We start from the raw sequence: 25,637 nt of genomic DNA, 5'->3' as shown, positions 1-25,637 counted from the left end.
TAAACTTCAAGAGACCGAGGTCGCCCTTGCCGCGGCGCTGGCTGAGCTAAATTCGGCGAAGATTGGGGCCGAGGATGCTAAGGTCGCCCTGGAAACAGAGAAAGCAGCTTCCAGCTCCACCATGGCGGACATGCTCTATCATTGTTGGGTCTTCAACTCAGACGGCAACTTCTCCTTCTTAGGAGCAGATTGGGAGGTCCTTCGGGAAGGATTCAAAGCACGCCTCCAGTGAGAGGTACCTTCTGAGACTGGGGAGGCATCCGTGGTAGCCGAGCAAGAGGGCGAGACAGCGACCTCCTCGGGGCAGCTCAGTGGAGCCTAGGGCCTTTCTTTTTCGTACCCAATCCTTTATTATTATTATTTTTTGTGTAACTTTGCATGAGGTTTTTCACCTCGAGACACTTAATCTTTATCAATTTTATTTTTGATTGGTTTACTTCCTTTTGCTTCTACGTATTTATGTTACTGCTTTGAAAAACTTAGTTCGCGTTAATTTTTATCAATATCTCATGCTCTGTAAGAAAAACAATGATCAATCAATTTAAATTAACTTCTAAGTTTTATGACCTGGTTATGTCTAGGAACTTAGTTTGAAAACTTAGTTCGTGTCAATTTTTATCAATATCTCGTGCTCTTTAAGAAAAACAACGATCAATCGATTTAAATTAACTTCTAAGTTTTATGACCTGCTTATGTCCAGGAACTTAGTTTGAAAACTTAGTTCGCGTTAACTTTTATCAATATATCATGCCCTTTAAGAAAAACAACGATCAATCGATTTAAGTTAACTTCTAAATTTTAGAACATGGTTACATCCAGGACATTATTTTGAAAACTTAGTTCGCGTTAATCCTTTATCAATATCTCGCGTTTTTTGAGAAAAACAATGATCAATCGATTTGAATTAACTTCTAAGTCTTGAAGGCGACCTGGTTCTATCCAAGCACCATATGCCCCCCAAGTAACTAGGAAAGGGTCTTTCGTGGTTACTTTAGATTACACTTGCAAATATATTCACTCATGAACGAAAAGTTAATTCTCATTGCTCAATACATAAAAAATGGCTCTTAGGCCTTACAAGGGTGTCATTGATAATATCTCTTCAAATGGATGGCGTTCCAAGCACGTGGGACTGCCCCTCCATCGAGCTGAGCTAATTTGTAAGTTCCTTCTTTAACGATCTCGATGATTTGATATGGCCCTTCCCAGTTCGGTGCCAATACTCCATCTTTGGGATTCTTACCGGCTAAGAAAACCCTCCCGAGGACCAGGTTGGCAATGCTAAATGTAACGCCCCAACTCCAGGGACCGCTACAGTGAACATTGCAAACAGTGCTAAACTCACTAATCAAGTCGTTTGGCCATAAATGTGTAACTAAGTGTGATTAGCGGTTTAGGGATTAAAAATTTCAGTTAAGAAGTAACGTTTCACTAGAACGTTTAATATGTATATATTGGGATCCCAAAAATATAATTTCAGAGTCTATTACAAAACAAATATTTACAACAGGTCGTTCTAAGCGGCAAAACAGGGTTTAACCCTAGTTCCTCTTTCAAACCGCGCCCAAGTATTGGTCGAGCAGCTGCATATGTACACGTCATCACCTAAGCTCTCCAACTCAAGGATGGTCCAGCTTCCTTTTGCCTTTACCTGCACCACAAAGCACCCGTGAGCCGAAGCCCAGCAAGAAAACTCATATGATCATAAACAGTCATATAATGATATCAAATCATATCTGGCATGCCTAGCAATCATAGCTCTATTCAGGATGCAAATGAGTTCAAATGATGATGGGGTATCCAAGATAAGAAATCCTGGCCTTCTTATTGGAGGACTATAAAGTCAAACCTAATAAGATGAGTGTCGTAACACTAGAGGTTCCGATAAACCATGCTGAGTGACCAACAAGCAAGTCACTAGGGGCCTCAGTGCCCAAGCCATGCATATGATGATCAAAATGATCATACAGAGCTCATATCTCTGATCGGATGAGTGAATATCACTTGAGGTTCTGGTAAACCATACTGAGTGACTTACAACCAAGTCACTAGGGGCCTAGTGCCCATAGCCGTGTAACGAAACCGTTACCTAGGCTTTCCTGCAATGGCTCTTATCAAATGAGTGACTGACAAGCATGTCACTAAGGGGCTGGTACCCATAGCCATGCGACCTAATAGTCACGGGGCTCGCTGACCCTGGCTCTAAATGACTAGCCTTTGGCTAGATAAACGCTTGTTTATATTCATCGAACTTGAGGTCGATCCTGTATTAATGCTCTTTGAGTCATTCAATGCAGAAGGTCGATTAGGTCTAATCAACATAGCTTGCACTAAACACACTAAGGTTGTCCTGACTAGTGAGTTAGAACAATGTGACCAGTGCCCAGTACCACTGCCGAACCTGACTAGTGAGTCACAGCTTCACAGTTGATACTAACACCTTTGCCAATTCTGACTAATGAGTCAGCCCTGTGTGACCAGTGCCCAGTACCACTGCCGAACCTGACTAATGAGTCGCAACTTCACAGTTGATACTAGCACCTTTGCCAAATCTGACTAATTAGTCAGTACCATGCACAAGTAAGCAATGCTATCAATGTGTATCATATGCCAATTATCCAAAAGTAGGGCATTCAGCATGCTTACTTAACAGTTGCTAGCATAATTATGATCATGCACAAACACAGAGACTCAAGCTCTAACCAGTCTCATACTCATCGTTCATGGCATGCCCTAATCACATGTTTCTCGTGCATCACATGCATCACACTTAATCATCCAGCATGCCTCAACAATAATCATATGCAAATGGGCAAGATTGCCAAGCATTCATTATGCTATCAATGTTTACATTTAAACATTCAACATGCATCAATCATAACAATGCATGTCACACATGGGGTGCAGTTTTCTTACCTCGGGTTCGAGCAAGAATTAGTAAAAGAACGACCCTTGAGAACGATCAATCCTTTGGTCCTTTAGCGGTCACCTAGTCACAACCAAACGTGGAATCCCATTAATAAAATAAATCATAAACAGGTTTATAATCTAAAACCACACTCCCGGGATCCGTCCCACACTCTCGAGAATGTTAATATACTCATACAGGGCAAAGGAACCAAACCCCAATCCTTAAAATTCTTTCCGAGCCCTAAAATAGGCTTGCTGAAAAATGGACCACCGATGCAGCCCTATTAAATGGCGCTGCAGTCCTATTTCCAAGTCAGAGTGTAACGACCCAAATTCGCTGTTAAGGCTTAAGGGCCTTGAATAGTGTGCCAGGAGGGCATGATCGTAATTTTGTGTGACTTTAATGAGTAAAATGCATGATTATGATTTAAAGCATGTTATATGACTATTTGAATATTTGAGATGCATGACTATGTGTATTAGTATGCATGTAGGCCTTGATTATGTTAGAAGGGAATCATAGTAATTTTGGCCATTTTGGGCATAACTGTATTGATATGAGATGATTGTTGAGACCATAGTGGTATGTGGATGTATCTGTGATTTGTGACTCAAGACGATCCCAGAGAGCGGATTAGCGGAAAAGTCATGGCAGGAAATTATACCCGGCACGGGCCGAGCCTGGGGGTATAAATAGGAAGTTTAGATAATATGTTGAGGATAATTTTGATAATGAGGTATATATATTTGGTGATTTAGCAGGTATTGGGAAGTAAGCGGGAAAATATTAGAGACACTTGAGGAGTTAGCGGGAATTGGGTAAAATGACTAAAATGGCCTTATGTAAACAAAATGAGTTTAGAATTTATAGGGAGGGCATTTTGGTCATTAGACTTCTTAGAGATAGATTAAATGAGGCTTTATATAGTGAGTGGGATTGTTAGAGAGTGTGAGAAATCTAAAGGAAAAGAAAGAAAAAGGAAGAAAAATAAAAGAGAGAAAAACAGAGGGTTTTCCAAAAGGGGCAGTTTGAGGATTCTAGCACCATTTCTCTTCAAATTTCTTGGGGCAAAGCTCAGAGGAGAGCTAGGATAGGCGGAGCATCAAGGATCCTAAGCTAGGCTTGAAGATTTGGCAAGGGATTAGCAAGATCACATCAATGTTTGAGGGGAATTTCTGGGTAAGCTTTGAGAAGAGCAAGCTAAGGAGGTCTAGGAGTTGAATCAAAGTCGAAATTGCATCAACAGTGTGTGCTAGGGCTCGAGTGGGATTGTGCTCAAGGAGTCAAGTGATGCAATCTATCAATTTGACAGGTAAGAAAACTATAGCACCCGTAGGACAGGGCATGGGCCCATGGTGTGATTGCAGGGCACGACCCTATATTGCATTACATGTTAGGGTGCAGACTTAATTGAATTGATAAATGTTTGAATATTATTTGAGTTAGACTATTTGTGCTTATAGTAGAATGAAATGGAAAGGAGCCGAGAACGGTAATGGAGCCAAGAACGGCGAAAGGCCGAGAACGGCAGTGGGGTCGGAAGTAACACCAAGCACGTGAAGTGCTTGTAGTCAGGGTGGGACCCCAATGGATACATGTGATATCCTTACGGTGAGGACCAAGGCCCCAGGCTCTGGTAATGCCTCTGGGATGGCATGGCCATGTTTGTTTAGTTTGATGGAATACTTGTATATCTGTGGATAATCTGATATGTTATATACTGTATAAGTTTTCTTGCTGGGCTTCGACTCACGGGTGCTCTGTGTTGAAGGTAAGGGCAAAGATTGAGTCAACCAGCCATGAGTACGGAGAGCATGAAGCGACGCGTACATGTTTTGCCTGCCCGACTGCTTTGGTTGGGGGTTTACTCGAGAAATGGCTATAATAATCTGTGATTTTAATAATTAATCAACTGTAAACTTATTTTAAGTTGTAAATAGTTTTCAAACCTTATTTTGGGATCCCAAATGTTAAATACTAGAAGTTTTCAATGAAACTACGCTTTTTAAAGATTACAGCCTTAACTTTTGCTTAGTCACACCTTTGTTTTAAAAACCTCAGTTAGCGAGCTCTTTGCACAAAGTTTCTTTTAAAACTCACTTAGTAACGGCTCTAAGGTAGTAGGGCATTACAACTTGGTATCAGAGCGAGCCAAGGTTTATTGGTTCTGGAGATTGACCGAACATTTACTCTCGCTGTCAGTGACAAGCTCGAATCAGGGTTGGTTAGTATGAATGATTGATATGCTTGAACATATGTTTGAATGCCCTGTTTTCCTGCTTATTTATATGGAGCACGAGGAATGAGTTGACATATACATGAGATATTGTTGGGGCTGGGCCCTTGACTATTGCATGTTGAGATTAAAGCGTGCTGAATAACATTATTATGCATGGGGATGAATATTGGGATAATGGTTTGCATATTGAGTGTATGTGGTTAATTGTCTGAATCGAATTCATATGTAATATATGTTTATTGGCTTGTATGAAGCATGTTGAGACTTGGGTATACTTGGTAGTGTTAAAATTTGGTAGCTAAATGTATATCATTGTGGATTTGGCCTAAATATGCCTTGTGTGTGCATGATAACTGTGGTTATTTGGATCTGGTTGTGGTTTGGTTCAGAGTATGAACCACAGAGTTCAGGTGTTTGGTCAACAGTGGCAGATGAATTCAAGTTGTTTGTACCTAGGTTGGTTAAGTGGACTTGGTGTTGTTTTGTAGGGGGATTTTTTATAATAGTTGGAATTAGAGACCTCCATCTACCCCTGAAGGCTGCAGTAGATGTTTGCTAATGTGTGAACAGGCTGTGGAGTTTAATAGTTGAGACGGGACAGAGGAGTAATGGACTTCTCTAGAAAAGAGTTGTTTTGTGTGCTTTGATAATAATAAGGTTGCCAGTGTTAGCTTATTGGGAGGATATGTACAGACAAGGGTGTTATGTGAAAGGCCTAAAGGGGGTGTTATCCTCTGATTTTAAGGGAAGTTTTAAGTCGACAAAGGATCGGTCAGTGGATGAGCAGAGTTAATTCCACCCTTGGTTAGGAGGATGAGAGATCCTGATTAAAGGGTTGCGTTAAGTATTGTGCTAGAGGGATGCCTGGAAACGGCACTTGGGCTGAGGCATTAGCGTGATGGGTTGGAAAGAACCTAGATGATGAATTGTTAGAAGAGATTATAAAGACATGATTTGAATTGTGGAGACTGGTGGGCTTATAAGTGTGGTTTGGACTGATAGGGTAACAACAGTGTAAATCAATGGGTTTGGTGAACTGGGTAATTCATTTCGGGAATTTATACTGACGGATGTATCTGGAAATGATGGCGACCCATTTAAGGATTGAACTCTGGGATAGTCCAAGGTATTTGGGCCACTCTGATGTAAGAATTTATCGTCTGTATGTGGATGGCGGAGAGGGCCATGTTGTTCGAGGAATTGATGAATGATGTATAGAGCATGAGTGCTAGAGCCGCAAATAGCAGTGCTTCTTTTGGTAGATTATAGTAAAGATGGTTTTGTGATAACCGAGTTAAAAGAACCCCGGATAGTTTTGTGGCTTCTGGTTTTGCCAGAAAAAGGGGGAAAAGTCTGATTGATAAGATGGTACTTTTGTTGATAGAATGCAACAAGGGCAGATTCTCAATTTTTGAGGTAGAAGAACCCTAGACAGTGCTAGGGCACCTAATTTGAGATTGGAAAGAAACCTGATTGAAAAGGTAGTTATCAAGATGGTGACAGGAACCAGGGAGGTTATTTGGTATGCACATGAGGGAGAGGATGCCACCTGAGAGGAGGTCAGGTGAGGGCATGACTTCTGCATAGAATGACTCGATATGTTAGGATGGATTTCCCATGGTGAGGGAATGGAGAACTAGAATGCATCGATACATTCAAAGTTCGAGGCTGATTCCTCAAGGATGAGTATTTAACTGATTGGTTTATGCTTTGGTCATGTAACGAACTGGAAGAACTCGGTGTTGAGAATGTTCCGAGAGGGAGTTAGGCTTAGAGAGTTTGCCTTATGGGTGTTATATGAGAGGCTGAAGATGGAAATACTTATTGAGAAGGAATTAGAAACTTCTGGCAGATGACTTGGGATGCAAGTAATCAAGAAGTTCCTAGTGAGAACAACAAAGTTTGTCTTAAGGGAGCCTCAAAACGAGTCATAGTGAGGGAGTTAATCAGTTAAGAGATAACCAAGGATTGTAAAGAATATCATCAGGAGTATTTTAACGAGACTGGATGGAAACTGAGCTGACCAGTGGGAAAATTATATGGGTATGTAAGGAAGGATTGGGGATACTTCGAGGTTGGGCTACAGGTAAGATTGGTATTAGGAATGTTGTGAAAAATGTTATTGGCTGACAGAAAAAGCTACTGAAGCAATCGAAGGAATTTGACCTTGGAGTAGCCAGAGCGTTATACTGCGGGGATTGTTAGCATCATCGGTTAAGAACGAAAAGTTTAATGTTGGATAAAAGATGGGACGATGTCTCCAGGAGTTAATCTATGACCTAGTTATTACCAGCTGGAAACCAAGGATAGAGACATTTCATGAATTTGTTAATTTTGCACCAGGTAGGGTGTGAGGAGTTGGTAACAATGATTCTAGAACGGTTCAAGCTACAGCAGCACAGGTAAGTTCTTTAGGTAAAGAATGCATGAATGGTATGGGCAAGTCCCCTTCAAGCTCATGAGCAGTATATGTGGATTACTCCCAGAAGGAAATGGTGAGCAAATGATCATTATACTGAAGACGTTATTACCCAGGAGGCAGGGTCACAGGTAAGGTTCTACGGAGTGTCAGTTTGGGTGTCGTTAGGAGTACTCAGAGCAGAGCTATAAGAAGAAAGGACAGGTATGAGGAGAATTGATCTGAAGCCACAAAGAAGCTAATGAAGAATATCTGAAGAATAGAAAGCATAACAGGATTGGTAAACGCGTCAGACATCGCATAAGTATCTCCGCGGACAACTACATTAGAGATGGGGAGGACAGTAAAACTTGAGGTTAGACAGAATGATGGTGTTAAATCGGAGTTTAGGAGATAAGGTAGGAATTGATTGGTATCTGGCGATGCTGGAATATGTGTGTGATATGGTTAAGTATAGAGTGATAGCATAAAGGACCTGATCTATAATGAGGATATGGAAATGTAGGAGTGCATCACGGATTGGGCACGCCCAGACGCAAATTGACGCGAGGATGGATCGAACCTTGCAGGAGGTGAAAGAATGGAACATGGTTGATATACTTGGAACGTTAAGTTGACAGTTATGCATATCATCAGGTACTTGAGTGTTGGGGATTAGTAAGAAAGATAACGTTGAGACCCAGATTTAGTGAAAAGTAACAGACGGATGATCAGTGTTTGAATCCTCGGTTGAACGAGGGGAAATTTAATTGGAGGCGGAACTCCTAACTAGGGAGTGTGTGGCAGTCAAGGAATGACGCCATAAATTTTAATGGAGTGGACAAGGCAACGACTGAGATTGGCATAACGTTAGTAGATATGATTAACTGGTGAGTGTCGCTGAACTATGGAATCCAAAGAGTTGGCTTTGGTTGAAACAGGGAGAAACCCTGTCAAGATGATACAAGATAGGATACCAGGATCGAATGGAGGATCCAATTAGAATTTGGTATATGAATGAGAATTCTGAATGGATATCGATCCACCTCCTAGGGTACGTGGTACCAGGAGGGTTGATCGGATGACAGAATTTAGTGATTTCCTTTGGACCCTGAGGGGTTAAGTGATGTGGTGGTGTATCGTGGGAATAGACCACAATAGACCTTAAGTAAGGTATCTGGACATGAAAAGTTTTAACTCAGCTGATTGAGTTAATGTAGTTGTGTAAAGTGAACTGTTTTCAGGGTAGAACGTCGTCGATACTGAATTGAGACCCTTTAGTATTTTAAATTTTGGAATGATCTAGAGAACGAATAGAACAGAGTGGGAATCTGGAATTATCAGTTAATTGCAAGTGAAATAGCAGTCTGAAAGCTTATCAGATATCTTAAAGAATTAAGCGCTGAGTATGTGAATACTTGAGATATTAAGGGAAGTGTAATCCCTGATAAGTTAGTCGTGGTGGCAAATGCTGGCGTCTTGTTAAGGTAACACGTCATAGGACATGGTAAAAGGTGAAGGATAGTGAATACTACGGTTTGGCATTGGTTCAGAAAGAAAGCCAAAGAGGTTGTTGGAATTCTTAAGGCAGGAGTGTCTGCCTATCTGGGAGAATAAAAGAACTCGTAAATTGTTAAATTTTGAGAAAATAAAGTTCCAGAAGGAAAGATTTGTATCCCTCTAAGTTATAACAGATGAGGATTTGTATGGTGTTCAGAGAAAAAAGGGAGAGTTCTGACTCTTGATTCAACATAAATTCGGAAGTTGTACCAAGGGATTAGGCCAGCGGGGCCTACCAATTGATCCCACCTAGTAGAGGTGATGACTTTTGGGTATCTCTGGAATAAGGAATACGACAATGCATTGGTCATTGTAATCTAGGCAGACCCTGAGGCTTCAGCAGGGTTTCGGTGTAAACGAGGGGCTAACGAAAGTATGGCTTCTAGACAAGATCTTGTGGGGCAAGATTGTTACTCCTGTAAGAGTGTTGTTGGGAAGCAAAGTAAGGCGGTGGACCTTGGAAATTATGGTCAGAGTTGCGGGTTTACTGATTGATGTGTTTGGGTAAATTTCGAGGACGAAATTTTTATGAGAAGGGGATAGTTGTAACGACCCAAATTCGCTGTTAAGGCTTAAGGACCTTGATTAGTGTGCCAGGAGGGCATGATGGTAATTTTGTGTGACTTTAATGAGTAAAATGCATGATTATGATTTAAAGCATGTTATATGACTATTTGAATATTTGAGATGCATGACTATGTGTATTAGTATGCATGTAGGCCCTGATTGTGTTAGAAGGGCATGATAGTAATTTTGGCCATTTTGGGCATAACTGTATTGATATGAGATGATTGTTGAGACCACAGTGGTATGTGGATGTATCTGTGATTTGTGACTCGAGACGATCCCAGAGAGCGAATTAGCGGAAAAGTCATGGCGGGAATTTATACCCGGCTCGGGGCGAGCCTGGGGGTATAAACAGGAAGTTTAGAGAATATTATGAGGTTAATTTTGATAATGAGGTATATATATTTTTGTGATTTAGCAGGTATTGGGAAGTAAGCGGGAAAATATTAGAGACACTTGAGGAGTTAGCGAGAATTGGGTAAAATGACTAAAATGGCCCTATGTGGACAAAATGAGTTTAGAATTTATAGGGAGGGCATTTTGGTTGTTATACTTCTTAGAGATAGATTAAATGAGGCTTTATATAGTGAGTGGGATTGTTAGAGAGTGTGAGAAATCTGAAGGAAAAGAAAGAAAAAGGAAGAAAACGAAAAGAGAGAAAAACAGAGGGTTTTCCAAAAGGGGCGGTTTGAGGATTCTAGCACCATTTCTCTTCAAATTTCTTGGGGAAAAGCTCAGAGGAGAGCTAGGATAGGCTGAGCATCAAGGATCCTAAGCTAGGCTTGAAGATTTGGCAAGGGATTAGATAGATCACATCAATGTTTGAGGGGAATTTCTGGGTAAGCATTGAGAAGAGCAAGCTAAGGAGGTCTAGGAGTTGAATCAAAGTCGAAATTGCATCAACGGTGTGTGCTAGGGCTCGAGTGGGATCGTGCTCAAGGAGTCAAGTGATGAAAGCTATCAATTTGACAGGTAAGAAAACTATAGCACCCGTAGGACAGGGCATGGGCCCATGGTGTGATTGCAGGACACGGCCCTATATTGCATGCTGAGATGATTGCTGGGCACGACCCTATATTGCATTACATGTTAGGGTGCAGACTTAATTGAATTGATATATGTTTGACTATTATTTGAGTTAGACTATTTGTGATTATAGTAGAATGAGATGGCATGGAGCCAAGAACGGCAATGGAGCCGAGAACGGCGAAAGGCCGAGAACGGCAGTGGGGCCGGCAGTAACGCCAAGCACGTGAAGTGCTTGTAGTCAGGGTGGGACCCCAATGGATACATGTGATATCCTTACGGTGAGGACCGAGGCCCCAGGCTCTGGTAATGCCTCTAGGACGGCATGGCCGTGTTTGTTTAGTTTGATGGAATACTTGTTTATATGTGGATAATCTGATATGTTAACTATATAATTCGCATATGTTATATACTGTATAAGTTTTCTTGCTGGGCTTCGGCTCACGGGTGCTCTGTGTTGCAGGTAAGGGCAAAGATTGAGTCAACCAGCCATGAGTATTGAGAGCATGAAGCGACGCGTACATGTTTGGCCTGGCCGACTGCTTTGGTTGGGGGTTTATTCGAGAAATGGCTGTAATAATCTGTGATTTTAATAATTAATCAACTGTAAACTTATTTTAAGTTGTAAATAGTTTTCAAACATTATTTTGGGATCCCAAATGTTAAATACTAGAAGTTTTCAATGAAACTACGCATTTTAAAGATTACAGCCTTAACTTTTGCGTAGTCACACCTTTGTTTTAAAAACCTCGGTTAGCGAGCTCTTTGCACAAAGTTTCTTTTAAAACTCACTTAGTAACGACTCTAAGGTAGTAGGGCGTTACACAGAGAGCCCTGCTCTCTGCCCTGCCTAGCGCTGCTGCGTCCTGAATGGAGCTGCTGCGCCAAAAACAGACCAGAAACTTTCTGGTTCTTCTTCTTTGCGATTTCTCTTAAAACCAACCCTCCAAATCAATCCCAAGCATCACCCAAACATCCAATTCAACCCCAAATCATCATCTATATCATACCCTCATCAAAACCCAATCAATCTTACACAAAAATTCCCATGGATTCCACCACTAACACCTCAAATTCTCAACTGAAAAACCATAGGGAAAAACAAAGTATAGCCTATATTCAAGGATGAATTCTTACCTCAAGCTGGTTTTGGGTCCTCTTCAATGGACAAACTAAGTCCCTAAGCTCCCACCTTTGATCTCCTAGCTTGGTTCTTCAGTTTGAGGTCAAAAATCAGAGAAGGAAAAGAAGAGAAGGAGAGGTACGGGAGAGAAAGAGATGAGGATGATGATGCCCTGTTTTTATTACACTTTCTACAACTTTCTAAGCCTTAATGACTGAAGCAAATCCTTAAGGTCAAAAGACCATAATGCCCCTAGGCCAATTAAATCCCTCTAAAGACTTCCAAGGGTAAAACCGTCCTTTCCCGCTTATCCCGTTAATTATAATTAACGCTCCCCAATTCCCGTTATTCCCAATATTCTCAAATATCAATAAATCATAACTCATTATCCTTTTATTCCCGGCAACGTTCTAATCACCAAATTACCTCGAGACTTACTCCGAGCCCCGAACTTAAACCCGTTATGACTAGATCGAAAACTTGCATTCCATGATCGTCTCATGCTGAATGGCTCGAACCAATCCACATATAATGTGGTATTATTAATTAATCACAACCATGCACCCAAAATACACAATTACGCCCTCAACGGGCCAAATTACCAAAATGCCCTTATAATTAAATTATGAACCCATATGCATGCATTTACCATCATATAATAATATAATTCACATAAACATGCATATAATCATTAAGTACCATAATAAATCAATTATGGCCCTCCCGGCCTCCTAATCAAGGTCCTAGACCCTATTAGGAAATTTGGGGCATTACACTGAAGGCGCGCTTTTTGACTTTTGAGTTGAAATAATGAGTGATTTTTTGCTGGTAATGTGCGAGCTGGAGTTGCGAATCTTCTCGTCTTTCATCAACCAAGTCAAGGGAAGTGCAAAGTAGCTCGTGGTTGCGGTCCTGGTCATATGCCTGGAGTCTGTGCAAAGGTACCTTAATCTCCACAGGAGGACTGCCTAACTCCCAAAAGCCAGGGAGAAAGGAGTATGACCCATAGGAGTCCGATGCGAGGTCCGGTATGCCCACAGAACCTGGGGGAGCTATTCTGGCCAGACCCCCTTGGCTTCGTCTAGTCTCTTCTTGAGGCTCGCCTTTAAGGTCTTATTGACGGCCTCGACCTGGCCATTTGCCTGAAGATAGGCCACGGACGAGAAGCTTTTTATGATCTCGTGGCTTTCACAAAATTCGGTGAATAGGTCGCTGTCGAACTGAGTCCCATTGTCGGAAACAATTTTCTTGGGCAGCCCGAATCAGTAGATAATGCTCTTAACCATGAAGTCGAGGACTTTTTTGGAAGTTATGGTTGTAAAAGGTTCTGCCTCAGCCCACTTCGTGAAGTAGTCGATGGCCACCATAGCGTATCGGACCCCGCCCTTTCCAGTAGGGAGGGCGCCAACCAAGTCGATTCCCCAGACCGCAAATGGCCACGGGGAAGAGATCATCTTCAGCTCAACTGGGGGAGCTCGGGAAACTGTGGCGAACCGCTGGCACTTGTCACATTTCTTGACATACGAGATCAAGTCCTTGGACAGAGTAGGTCAGTAATACCCTTGCCTTAAGACCTTTAGGGCCAAGCTTTGTCCCCAGTACGATCCCCGTAAAAACCCTCATGCATTTCCTACAGGATGGCATTTGCTTCGCCTGGAAGAACACATCATAGGAGAGGTAGGGAGTGCCCACGCCGGTATAGCACCCCGTCTACCACCGTATACCTCGGGGCCTGGTACAGTACCCGCCGCGCATCATTACGCCCTTCAGGTAGCTTCCCCTCGGCGAGATATTCAAGGAGGGGGGTCATCCAGGTCGGCCTGGCGTCGGTCATCTCGACCTCCGCCCTGACTTCTTCTATACTCAATTTCTCCAAGAATTCTACCAGCACTAACCCCAAAGCCTCCGTCTCCCCGGAGGTGGCGAGCTTGGCAAGAGCGTTTGCGTCAGCGTTCTGCTCCCGAGGTATCTGCTCGATTGAGCCTCGCCCAAATGCGGACAGCTCAACTTTTACCTTTGCCAGGTAGGCAGCCATCTTGGGTCCTTGTGCTTGATATTCGCCCAGAACCTGGTTTACCACGAGCTAGGAGTCACTGAAGCACTGGACGGAGCTCGCCTTCAGCTCCTGGGCTATTCTTAGCCCGGCCAGCAAAGCTTGGAGGCCTTGAATCTGAATCTTAGCGCCGAGTGGAATCTATGTCCCTCAGGGGATATCAGAATGATTCCAGCCCCGGAGCCGTTCTCATTGGATGAGCCATCCACGAAGATCTTCCATGACGTCTGGGCCGAGGTGACCTGGGGTGAGTCTTCTACAGGATCCTCCCGGAATCCTGTGCACTCTGCTACAAAATCGTCCAGGGCCTGACTTTTTATAGCAGTTCGTGGGGTGTACAAAATCTGGAACTAACTAAGTTCGATAGCCCACTTTAATAGGTGTCCCGATGCTTCAGGTTTTTGCAAAACCTACCTTAAAGGTTGATCGGTTATGACGTGTATTAAGTGTGACTTGAAGTACGGCCTGAGCTTTCGGGAGGCCATGATAAGGCAGAACACCAATTTTTCCATCAACGGGTATTGGGATTCAGCCCTGAGAAGTCTCTTGCTGATGTAGTAGACCGGTTTCTGAACCCAGTCTTCTTCTCGGACCAATACGGCACTAGCTGCATCCTCTGTGACAGCTAGGTAGAGAAAAAGGGGCTGTCCTGCCTTTGGTTTGGATAATACGGGTGGCTCAGCCAGATGTGCCTTCAGGCCGAGGAAAGCACTTTCGCACTCTTCTGTCCATTCAAACTTCTTATTTCCTCGGAGCAGGTTGTAGAATGGCATGCACTTATTGGTGCATTTTGAAATAAACCGATTGAGGGCTGCCACCCATCCTGTCAGGCCTTGGACGTCTTTGTGCGACCTGGGTGAGGGAAGCTCGAGTAATGACCTGATCTTGTCGGGGTTTGCCTCGATTCCTCGGGTATTGACGATGAAACCCAGGAATTTTCCAGATGCGACTCCAAAAGTGCACTTCTGTGGATTAAGCCTCATGCCAAACTCCCGTAGTATCTTGAAGCATTCTTCCAGGTCGGAAGCATGGTTATCGGCAGTCTTTGACTTAACCAGCATGTCATCAACGTACACTTCCATGTTCTTCCCGATCTGGTTGGCGAACATTCTATTTACTAACCTCTGGTACGTAGCACCGGCATTCTTCAGCCCGAACGGCATGACCTTGGAACAATAGACGTTAGTCGGGGTCATGAAGCTGGTGTGCTCCTGGTTCGCCGAATTCATGGCGATCTGATTGTAGCCTGAGTACGCGTCCATAAAGGACATGAGCTCGTGCCCCCCTGTAGCATCCACCAATTGGTCAATCCTTGGCAAGGGAAAACAATCTTTTGGGCAGGCTTTATTCAGGTCGAAGAAGTCGATGCAGGTCCTCCATTTCCCGTTGGGCTTCGGGACCAGCACGGGGTTGGTGACCCAAATCAGAAACTTGGCTTCACGGATAAAGCTGCATTTCTTGAGCCGGGCTACTTCTTCCTCTAGAGCTTCAGCCCGGGTTGTTCTCAGGCGCCTCTGCTTCTGGGACTTTGCAGGAACGCTCTTGTCCAGATGAAGGGTGTGCATGATGACATTTGGACTGATTCCCACCATGTCCTCATGTGACCACACAAACACATCCAGGTTATCCTCTAGAAACTTAATCAGCTCCGCTTTCCTCTTGCTACAGAGACTTTTCCCGAGCTTGACCATCCGTGAAAGATTTTGTGGATTGATGTTTACTTCCTTGAGCTCTTCAATAGCCTGGAGCTCGGACTTATCCTCGCCTATTCGGGGGTCAATATCCTCACTTAAAATGATATTTTCCCCTTCGGCGCTCTGAGGTTTTTCAATCTCGGGATCAGTTAAAGGTTCCAGAGATTCCTCTCCTCCACCTTGGATGGTCATTGCTAGCTGCCCGGGTTTCGATTTTCCCTTCATGGAAATGTTGTAGCATTCCCTGGCAGCAAGCTGGTCGCCACGGACCGTGCATATCCCCGTGGAAGAATGGAATTTCAGCGCGAGGTGGCGAACGGAGGTGATGGCCTTAAAAGCTATGAGTGTGGGTCGGACCAAAATAGCATTGTACGCAACGGGGCAATCGATGACCACGAACTCGAGGAGTTTGGAGACTGTCTAAGGCCCTTCTCCTAAGGTGATTACCAGCTCGATAGTCAAACCATACAACATCATGGAGGTCGCCTTCAGCTCGGCGACAGTCAAACCCATCTTCTCTAGCGTGGATCGGAATAGAAGGTTTACAGAGCTCCCATTATCGATCAGCACCCTCCTACCCCTCCGATTAGCGAGCTGCACTGCTACGACCAGAGGGTCGTTATGAGGGAACTGGACATGGCCAGCATCTTCTTCTGTGAAAATGATTGGTTGCTTCTCCAATCGCTGTTGTTTTGGCAGACGCTGCTCTGGGATGAACTCTACCCTGTTATGCGCCTTGAGTTCGTTTACGTACCTCTTTTGGGCACCCCTGCTCGTGCTAGCTAAATGCGGACCTCCCGAGATTGGGGATATTTCTCCTCCTATCACTGGAGGAGGGACGTCTTGATCCACCCGAGACCCGGGCTGGGTGATCGGGGCTTCCGGAGCAGGTCGGCTTGCTGGAACCCTATTCCGCGCATACTGAGCCAAGGGGCCGGCTCTAATGAGAGTTTCGGTCTCATCCTTCAAATGCCTACAATCATCGGTATTGTGGCCAATGTCGTTGTGGAAACGGCAAAACCTGGAGGTGTCTCTCTTCCCCTTCTGGTGCTTTAACGGCTCTGGCTTCTTCCATGGGAGGCGAGTAGAGTTTGCTAGGAAGATGTTCTCCCTAGAGGGGGTGAGCTCTGTATAAGTCGTGTAGACCGGCTTCAATTTTTCTACAGACTTAATCTTCTTTGGGCCGTGCTGGTTGCCTTCGCCGTTCCCCTTTCTCTTGCCTCCACCGAACTGGTTATTCTGTGTAATGTTCTGGGTCGCAGTCACGACCTCCGTTCCCACTCCAGCGGGCTGTTCAGGGACCTGGCTGGTTCCTGCAGCTGAGGCTTGGGCTTCCTCCAAGTTGATCCATCCTTGGGCCCTATTCAGGAATTCATTTACTGAGCTGACTCCTTTCCTTTGTATTTCGTTCCAGAGTCCCCCTCTGACAAGGATTTCAGTCCTCAAAGCCATGAGCTTGGAGCTGTCATCTTTGTCTTTGGCCCGAGCAGCGACGTTCGCAAACCTGCTCAGGTAAGCCTTCAAAGGCTCGTCGGGTTGTTGCCTCACATTAGCCAGAGAGTCGGCCTTGACGCGGGCAGCCTGGGAGACTCGGAATGCCCTCTTGAAGTCTACAGAGAAAGTTTTCTAGGAGCTGATTGATTGTTTCTTGCTTTGTTTGAACCACTGCCTGGCTGGTCCAGTCAGTGTGGAGGGAAATATCAGACACCTCAGCTCAGGGCCAATGTTGTGGGCCATCATCAGGGTGTTGAACATCCCTAGATGATCGGACGGGTCTCCATCTCCATTGAATTTGGACAGGTGCGGCATACGGAAACCGGGTGGGTAAGCCGTTGCTGCTATGCTGGGGGCGAAGAGTTCAAGCTGGTCCCCCGAATCATATTCATCTTTCTCTTTCTCCGATATGAGCTTCCTCATTAGCTCCTCCATCTGAGCCAGGCGCTCAAGGGTTTTGTCCTGATTTCCTTGGTTATTCTGGGGCTGCTCGACAGCTCCGGATCCATTGTATACGTTTGGTGGGTTATTTCCCCTCCTATCTTGAGATAGGTTATTTGGGGCGTTCCCGCCGTACACACCTCGGACAGGTTTCCCCCTGAGCGAGCATGGCTGCCACCTCCTACTGGTTCCCCTTTATGAGAGTTAAGGCGATCTCGCAGGTCGCCCCCTTTAGTGGTTTGAGGACTTTGCGCTGAGCTTAAACGTTGACGCAGGTCTCCGCCAGAAAGGTCACTCCGGCAACTGCCGATCCAGTAGCTCCCTTTAGAAAAGCTCGGAGTCCGCCTTTGGGGGTGAGGATCCGGGCTCTCTCTTGGCGCCATCCTACGTCGGGAAGGTCCTACGAACGACGGGTTTCTCTTGCTGTCTCCATAAGCTGGAATATCTCGAATGGGCCGAGGAGGAGACGGATATCTTATTGGAGACGGAGGATGCCTGATTGGAGATGCAATCCTGGTTCCGTCAAGGCAGATCAAATTAGGTGGGGGCCTTCAGCCCTGCCAACCTGCGAGTCCCGCACCTAGCGATCTGGACGAGGTGCAGGAAGGCTGGTGGGGACGGGCTGATGCTGTGAGCCCTCCCCGAATCTCCTTCTGGAATTCCCTCGAGCCCTCCTGGGCACGCTCAAGGCTCGCTGTGAACTGGGAGTTGAAGTTCGGATTGAACGCCTATACTGTTGCTCGGCTCTAGGCATTCCTTCAAAGTCTGCCTCTCGACGGTGCGATGAGGGAACAGAGTTGGATGCCCGCGTTCTGTCCGAGCGGCTAGGCCTGGACCGATTACCCCGGCGGGACTTATGAGTCTCACCTTGCCTCTTTCCGACGTTAGCGTCGGTTGTCAGAGGGGGTAGTCGGGCCAACACCTCCTTAATTTGCTAACTAGCTTTCGCTAGTTGGCTCCTCAACTGAGCGTTTTCCATTCCTACCGCAGTGTAAAAATCTGGGTTTGGATTAGGTGGCCGGGGCGCCGAACTTCCAGTGTCATCTTGGCCCACCGGCTGTTTGCTCGGCCGTTGCTGGACCTCAAGAATTTGTTCACCGAAGATGGCGGCATGATGAGCCACCTGCCCATCATGTTGTTCCATCTCGTTACCGTGTCTTGATCGAGTGGTCACCATAGTTGGATGTTTGTGATAGCACCAATCTAACTAGCTCTCAATGAAAGCACCAAACTGTTGACGCGGTTCTTCGACAATAGGTAATTAAGAAAATAAGAGGAAGGGATTAGTGCTTAACGATGAACAGAAATAGATGAATGATCTTTGTAACTGGACTGGTGACAGAATTACGTTTTTTAGGTGGTTCAAAGGTTAAAATCCTTCTACTCCACCAGCCAATATTATTGCTATATGCTTGGTATTCTTTTATAGGGTATTTCCTTACACAATCGAATCCAACCCTTTGCAACTCCCAGGGTCTCCATATTTATAGGAGAGGGAACCTGGGAGTTGGTAAGAAGGTCATCCCGTGACCTTCTTTCCTGTCATGTCACTTCTGTGACATTCATGATTAATTCCTAAAACCTGACACATGAAGTGTGGTCTAATCAATAGGTAAGAGGGATAATGGGCCGCACGGCCCAACCCAGTCGTGGGCGCCTGAATACGCACGTTCATGCTGCATGTCCGAGAAGTCAGGGATATATCAGACACGTGATGTTTGATATATGCACGTTTACCTTGCATGGTTGACTTTATAAAAGGTCACAACCTCCAACTCCAGCTCGTACCACGAGCTGGATGCTTCCTTCGACCTGTGGCCTTCAGAGTCCAGACTCAGTCCTTGAGTAGTCTTGGTGAACCTTTTGGATACCCGAGCTAACGAGGTAGGACCTGGCGACAGCAGCTCCGGTCACGGGGGATCCACGTGGCTGAGATATAATTAGGCCATATCTCAGTTCGCTAATAGCCCGTTGAAAAATCAGGGCGCACAACATGCATAGGCCAAAACCCACATATATACAATCATAAAATATCATCAATCATCATACTTAGCAAATCAAACCAAATCCCCTTTATGCATGATCAAAATAACATACCACCAACAAAATAAAAGGAAAACAAACAACATATTATTACAATTCATATATCCTCAATCTCCTCAAGAAAAAGAAAAATCAACACAAGGTTGAGGGAGGAATCCAATACCTTCCTTGAGAGAACACAAGAACCAACTATGGTCACCACCTTGCTCAAATCCTAGGGAATTTAGAACACCACAAGAACATAAGAGGAGAAAATCAATACTTAGAAATCATGGAGAGGATCTAAACTCAAGAATCAACCAACCAAGAACATCCTTACCTATAGAGATATTCGGCCCTCTGTTTCTCTATGCTTCTTCTTGCTCTTTCTTCCTTCTTCTTCTCCTTCTCTCTCTAGGTCACGCCACTCTCTCTCTCTCTCTTCTTCTCTCTAGTTTCGGTAGCCCAAGGTGTAAAATGGCCTCTTATTTTTCCTCCACCCTTTTATTTTAATTCCCCCATAAAGCCCCAATAAAAAGGGAATGTCACTAATCCCATTTGTTAATTCCATTTTTGGCATATTTAATTTGACAAAAATATTTTGTATTTTCTTATTATATTCGATTGTATATAAATATATATATAGTTGATATATGTTTTATTTTTTTTAAATAATAAAGGTATAACTGATGACAAACTTTTCTATATTAGGAAAGTTTTCCAAAAATAGTGTGTCTTTATTATTATAAAATCAAATCTTGTAGAGCTGTCTTTTTCCAGTCGATTACCTCATTATATCTAACCATATAATTGAGATTTATTGCACGATCAGATTATAAAAGGGAAGCCTTGATTCCTACATCAAACGATGGATTGTTACCATATCTTTCTCACGATTCTGTAGCTACAAAATCAGGAAATCTTCTCAAATTGAAGACTTCTTTTAGGAAAGTTTCCTTGTGGGCTTAGGTCGGTTTAGACCGTGTATTAGCTGCCCAATATGAGTATAATGACTATAAATACTCATATTGGCTGCTAGGATTTCGTTACCTCTTTTTGTATTTCATTCTTATTAGTAAAAGAGAGTCTTTGTATTGTATAGGTGAGTGAGTTCGACTCTACCACTGTTTTTCAATGTCCTTGTAATTGTTATGAGACTTCAAATAGTTCTACAAAGGAGGAGAACAAAGTGAAAACCTTCGCGAGAAGGTTCTTCAATCCTTCGGGAGAAGGTGATTCAAGTCCTGCTTCAGGAGGAAGCAAGCACACTTCAAGGAGATCAAATGGAGTTTGTATTCCTGAAGGTTCAGTAGGGTTCATTTTTCAAGGTGGAATACATCAAGCTTGCGGCATATAATAAGAGGGAGTCTATTTATGCATAAGTCAAAAACTTTGTATTTTTTAGATCATCTGGTATCTCTCTTGAAAAATTCAAACCTCAATCACATTATTATTGCTATAATGATCATGAGAGAGATATGAAATTTTATGAGGCAAGAAACATTGTTATTGAAAAGAATTATAATGTGATTGCTCATAAACCGTTTGGAGTTGTTAGTTTGTTAAAAGATAGGCAGTGGATGGACACCATGATTGGTTTTACTGGCTATGTGGATCGAGTTGTGAAGGAATTCTATGCCAACATCATTGATGAATGCCTAGATGAAAACTCCTCCATGTTTGTCTAAGTGTATGAACGTGGTTACTGTTATTCCTTTATAGTAAATGATGTGGCTAAAGCCCTTCAATTACCAATCGGGGTGGAGCCATCTGATGTCATGTTTGATCATCTTGAAGTATTTTTTGTAACTCACTGGAGACAAGGATGTCGAGCTCACCAATGCTATGCACATCTCTCAACTCACTTATCAACATGGAGTGCTTACGAGGTTTGCCTTGTCGAATTAATTTCCTTGCTCCAATTTGGTAAATGTTTCTAATGACCTTGCCTTTCTATTATACAAAATCACTACTGGTTCACAAGTTGATTTGGCTGATCTTATTTGAGAACAAATTATGTCTTTTAGAAAGGTTAAAAAGCTCAAATTTAACCTTGTGTTTCCTAATTTGATCTATAAGATCTTATCTGCTCAAAGGGAATTGATTCTTTAAAATGAATCAATTGAGTCTACAACTGATGGTCAGACATTCAAAATCTCAGAAAAACCCTCTCTAGGAAAGTCTTCCAAGAAATCTGGTTGTTCTGCTTGTCGTGGAGTACCAGATGCTTCACCTGCTACCACAGCTTCAACTTCTGCACCTGCAGAACTGGCAGAAATCAATACTAGTTTGGCTAGGATGAAGAATAGTCAAAGACAACTTCTAAGGAAGATGGACAGCATCATGAAGTACTTTCAAAGTGGCCAGGATGGCTGGTTGAATGAATGTTTATGTTGAACTTTCATGTCATCTTTTATTGTCTTTTGTGGTTTTTGGCGCCTTTGATAGACAAAAAGGGGGAGTAGTATTATGTTTTAGATTACAACTCTAGACCCTATTTTCAGGGGGAGTTGTTTGTTTGTGGTTTCGTTTAACTTTTTCCATTTAAAAATTTATCATGTTTTTTGTTATATATGTTTGTAAGCTTTCATGCAAGGGGAGTATTTTCATACTCTCATTTTTGGTTCTAACACTTTGTTTTGCAGATTCATCCTTGTTTGTTTTCTTCAAATATTTTGCCATTCAAAGTGCCAAAGGGGGAGATTGTTAATTCCATTTTTGGCATATTTAATTGGACAAGAATATTTTGTATTTTCTTATTATAGCCAGCTGTATATAAATATATATTGTCGATATATGTTTTATTTGTTTTAAATAATAAATGTATAATTGATGACAAACTTTTCTATATTAGGAAAGTTTGCCAAAAATAGTGTGCCTTTATTATTATAAAATCAAATCTTGTTGAGCTATCTTTTTCCAGCCGATTACCTCAATATATATGACCATATAATTGAGTTTTATTGCATGATCAGGTTATAAAAGGGAAGCCTTGATTCCTACATCAAAGGATGGATTGTTACCAATAATAGCTCACGATTCTGTAGCTACAGAATCATGAAATCTTGTCCAATTGAAGAATTCTTTTAGGAAAGTTTCCTTGTGGGCTTAGGTCGGTTTAGACTGTGTAATATTTGCCCAATATGAGTATAATGACTATAAATACTCATATTGGCTTCAAGGTTTTCGTTACCTCTTTTTGTATTTCATTCTTATTTGTAAAAGAGAGTCTGTGTTCTGTAGAGGTGAGTGAGTTCGACTCTACCTCTGTTGTTTAGTGTCCTTGTAATTGTTTTGAGTCTTCAAACAGTTCTACAAAGAAGGAGACCAAAGTGAAAACCTTTGGAAGAATGTTCTTCAAGCCTTCGGGAGAAGGTGATTCAAGTCTTGCTTTGGGAGGAAGCAAGCACACTTCAAGCAAATGAAGGGAGTTCGTATTCTTGAAGGTTCAGCAAGGTTCATATGTCAAGGTGGAATACATCAAGCTTGCGGCATATAATAAGAGGGACTCTATTTATGCATAAGTAAAAAACTTTGTATTTTTGAGATCATGTGGTATCTCTCTTGAAAACTTCAAACTCATTCACATTATTATTGCTATAATGATCATGAGAGAGATATGAAATTTTATGAGGCAAGAAACTTTATTGTTGAAAATAATTATAATGTGATTGCTCATAAACCATTTGGAGTTGTTAGTTTGTTAAAAGATAGGCAGTGGATGGACACCATTATTGGTTTTACTGGCTATGTGGGTCGATTTGTGAAGGTGTTCTATGCCAACATCACCGATGAGTGCCTAGATGAAAAATCCTTCATGTTTGGCAAAGTGTATGAACGTGGTTATTGGTATTCATTAACAGTAAATGATGTGGGTGAAGCTCTTCAATTACCAATCGGGGTGGAGCCATCTGATGTCATGTTTGATCGTCATGAAGTATTTTCTTAACTCACTAGAGACAAGGATGTCGAGCTCACCGATACTATGAACATCTCTCAAATCACTTATCAAGGTTCATTTATGCATAAGTCAAGGTTCATTTTCTGCTAGGTTCATTTGTCAAGGTACATCAAGCTTTCGGCATATAATAAGAGGGAGTCTATTTATGCATAAGTAAAAAACTTTGTATTTTTGAGATCTTATTAATGAATCTTATCTCTAGGTGTGGGCCCGTGGACTAGTAGCAATCTACAAGAAATGCTAATACCACATAAAAAAGCCTTGTGTGTTTTTATTTTCTGCACTTTAGTTCTTTTCTGGTTTTCTGGTCTGTAGTTACATGACCCTGGTCTGTAGCTACAGAATATATGTTTCAGTATCAACTTAATTATTCCGCATTTAATTAATTGATTAATTAAACTATATGTTGGTAATTATAAAATACAGAATTTCACCCTTACCCAAAATAACATTTGTCTTCCAATTTTTATTTATTTTCTTAAAAAATAAATGGAATAAATCCTCTTCCTTTTCCACTATGCTACACATCCAAGGCTCTCTTTCCCCTTTCTTTTTATTTTTTTTAATTTTTTTATAATTATATCTAAATAAAAGGAAACCACAAGTGTGTAGAAAATTCTACACATATGAACCATGCTACCATGCACTTGCACACACTCAATAACTAGGGTGCATCACTACCTACCATGCACCTTAGTGCATTCAACCAAAACTCAAATAATCACATTTTAAGAAAAATAAATAAAGAACATTTAACAAATAAATTCAGAAAATTCTACTAAACAATCCTAACAATTAATTTAAACAAACAAACAATTAAATAAAATAATTCACAACACTTAACAATTAAATAAAATAAAACATAAAAATTTTAATAACTAAAAAAAAATTTGGTGCACTACAAACAAATAAGCAAGTTCTAGAATTTACAAATTCCCACTATACATACCACAAATCCATTCAATATGCATCAAAAAATTCAACTGTTCAACTCATAGAGCATGAAAAGGTTTTCTAAGTATGTTGACCAATTACACAAGTTTTCATGAATTCATTTTCTTTGAATTATACTATCTATCATTCACTCTATCTACATTGGCAATCATGGTTCACAATAAATTCAAGTTAGACTCAAACTAAAAGCTTAAAACTAAAAATGACATAAACAGAAAAATGACTCACAACCTATTGACAAACAAATAAAAACACAAATATACACAGACAAATATATTAAAAAACAGACACAACCAACATACACAAATTTTTAAGTCCCTCCCCCAAACTTAAACTTAACAGTGTTCCCAATGTTTTCTGAAAGTTAAGGAAAGAAAACTTACCTGCTATGAATCATCTCAAAATGGTGGTGAGTCTTGGAAAGGATGCCGTGGTGGTGGATAAGGAAAATAGTGCTTGTCCTCCTCTTGGTTAGACCACTGGTAAACCTACGTATTTTGTCGGTCCGCTTAGGCTTGATGATAATCATGAAGTTCCCCTACATAGTTATTGGTATGTTAATTTTGCTAGATAATGTAATCCAATCTTGCCAAGTGCGGATCCGATGGTGCCTCAATTTCTAAAAATTGAGGATAAGCTCCTCTCCTCTCTTCCTCTGCTGGCCTTGGTTCTTCTTGTGTAACAATAGCATTGGCTGGCTCATTATCACGATCTCCCTTTTCTTCAACTCTCTCTTGCTGGGTTTGTTGTGCAAGAGGCTCCAAAGATGGTGCATTGAATTTGAACACATAAGCTCAAGAAATAGGCCACATTGCTTTCCTATATATATATATAACTGGGGTATTTAGGCACCTCCCACACCTCACATAAATCTGTAATCATTGAACCATGCCCCAAACCAACAGTGGTACTCATTCGACACAAGTCGTGGATTCTAGTGCGTATGACTCATCCAATATCCATGGAGAGTCCTTTCATAATGGCACATAGAAGGAGACACCGATCAATCCCAACTTCAAATAGGTGAGTATTTGGCATAAGCCTCGTACTCACAAAAAGAGTCGAAGCCTTAGCCACTCTATTCATTTGAGACATTATGAAATTCTTCGGTCTCCCATATTGCATCACAAAACTAGCTCCGGGAATGCCCAATGTTTTAGCCACATCCGTCCAATCGATATCACTATAATAGGG

The sequence above is a fragment of the Humulus lupulus genome, chromosome X (genome assembly GCF_963169125.1).
Source record: "Humulus lupulus chromosome X, drHumLupu1.1, whole genome shotgun sequence".
Lineage (NCBI taxonomy): Eukaryota > Viridiplantae > Streptophyta > Magnoliopsida > Rosales > Cannabaceae > Humulus > Humulus lupulus.
This window is presented reverse-complemented; position numbering follows the sequence as displayed.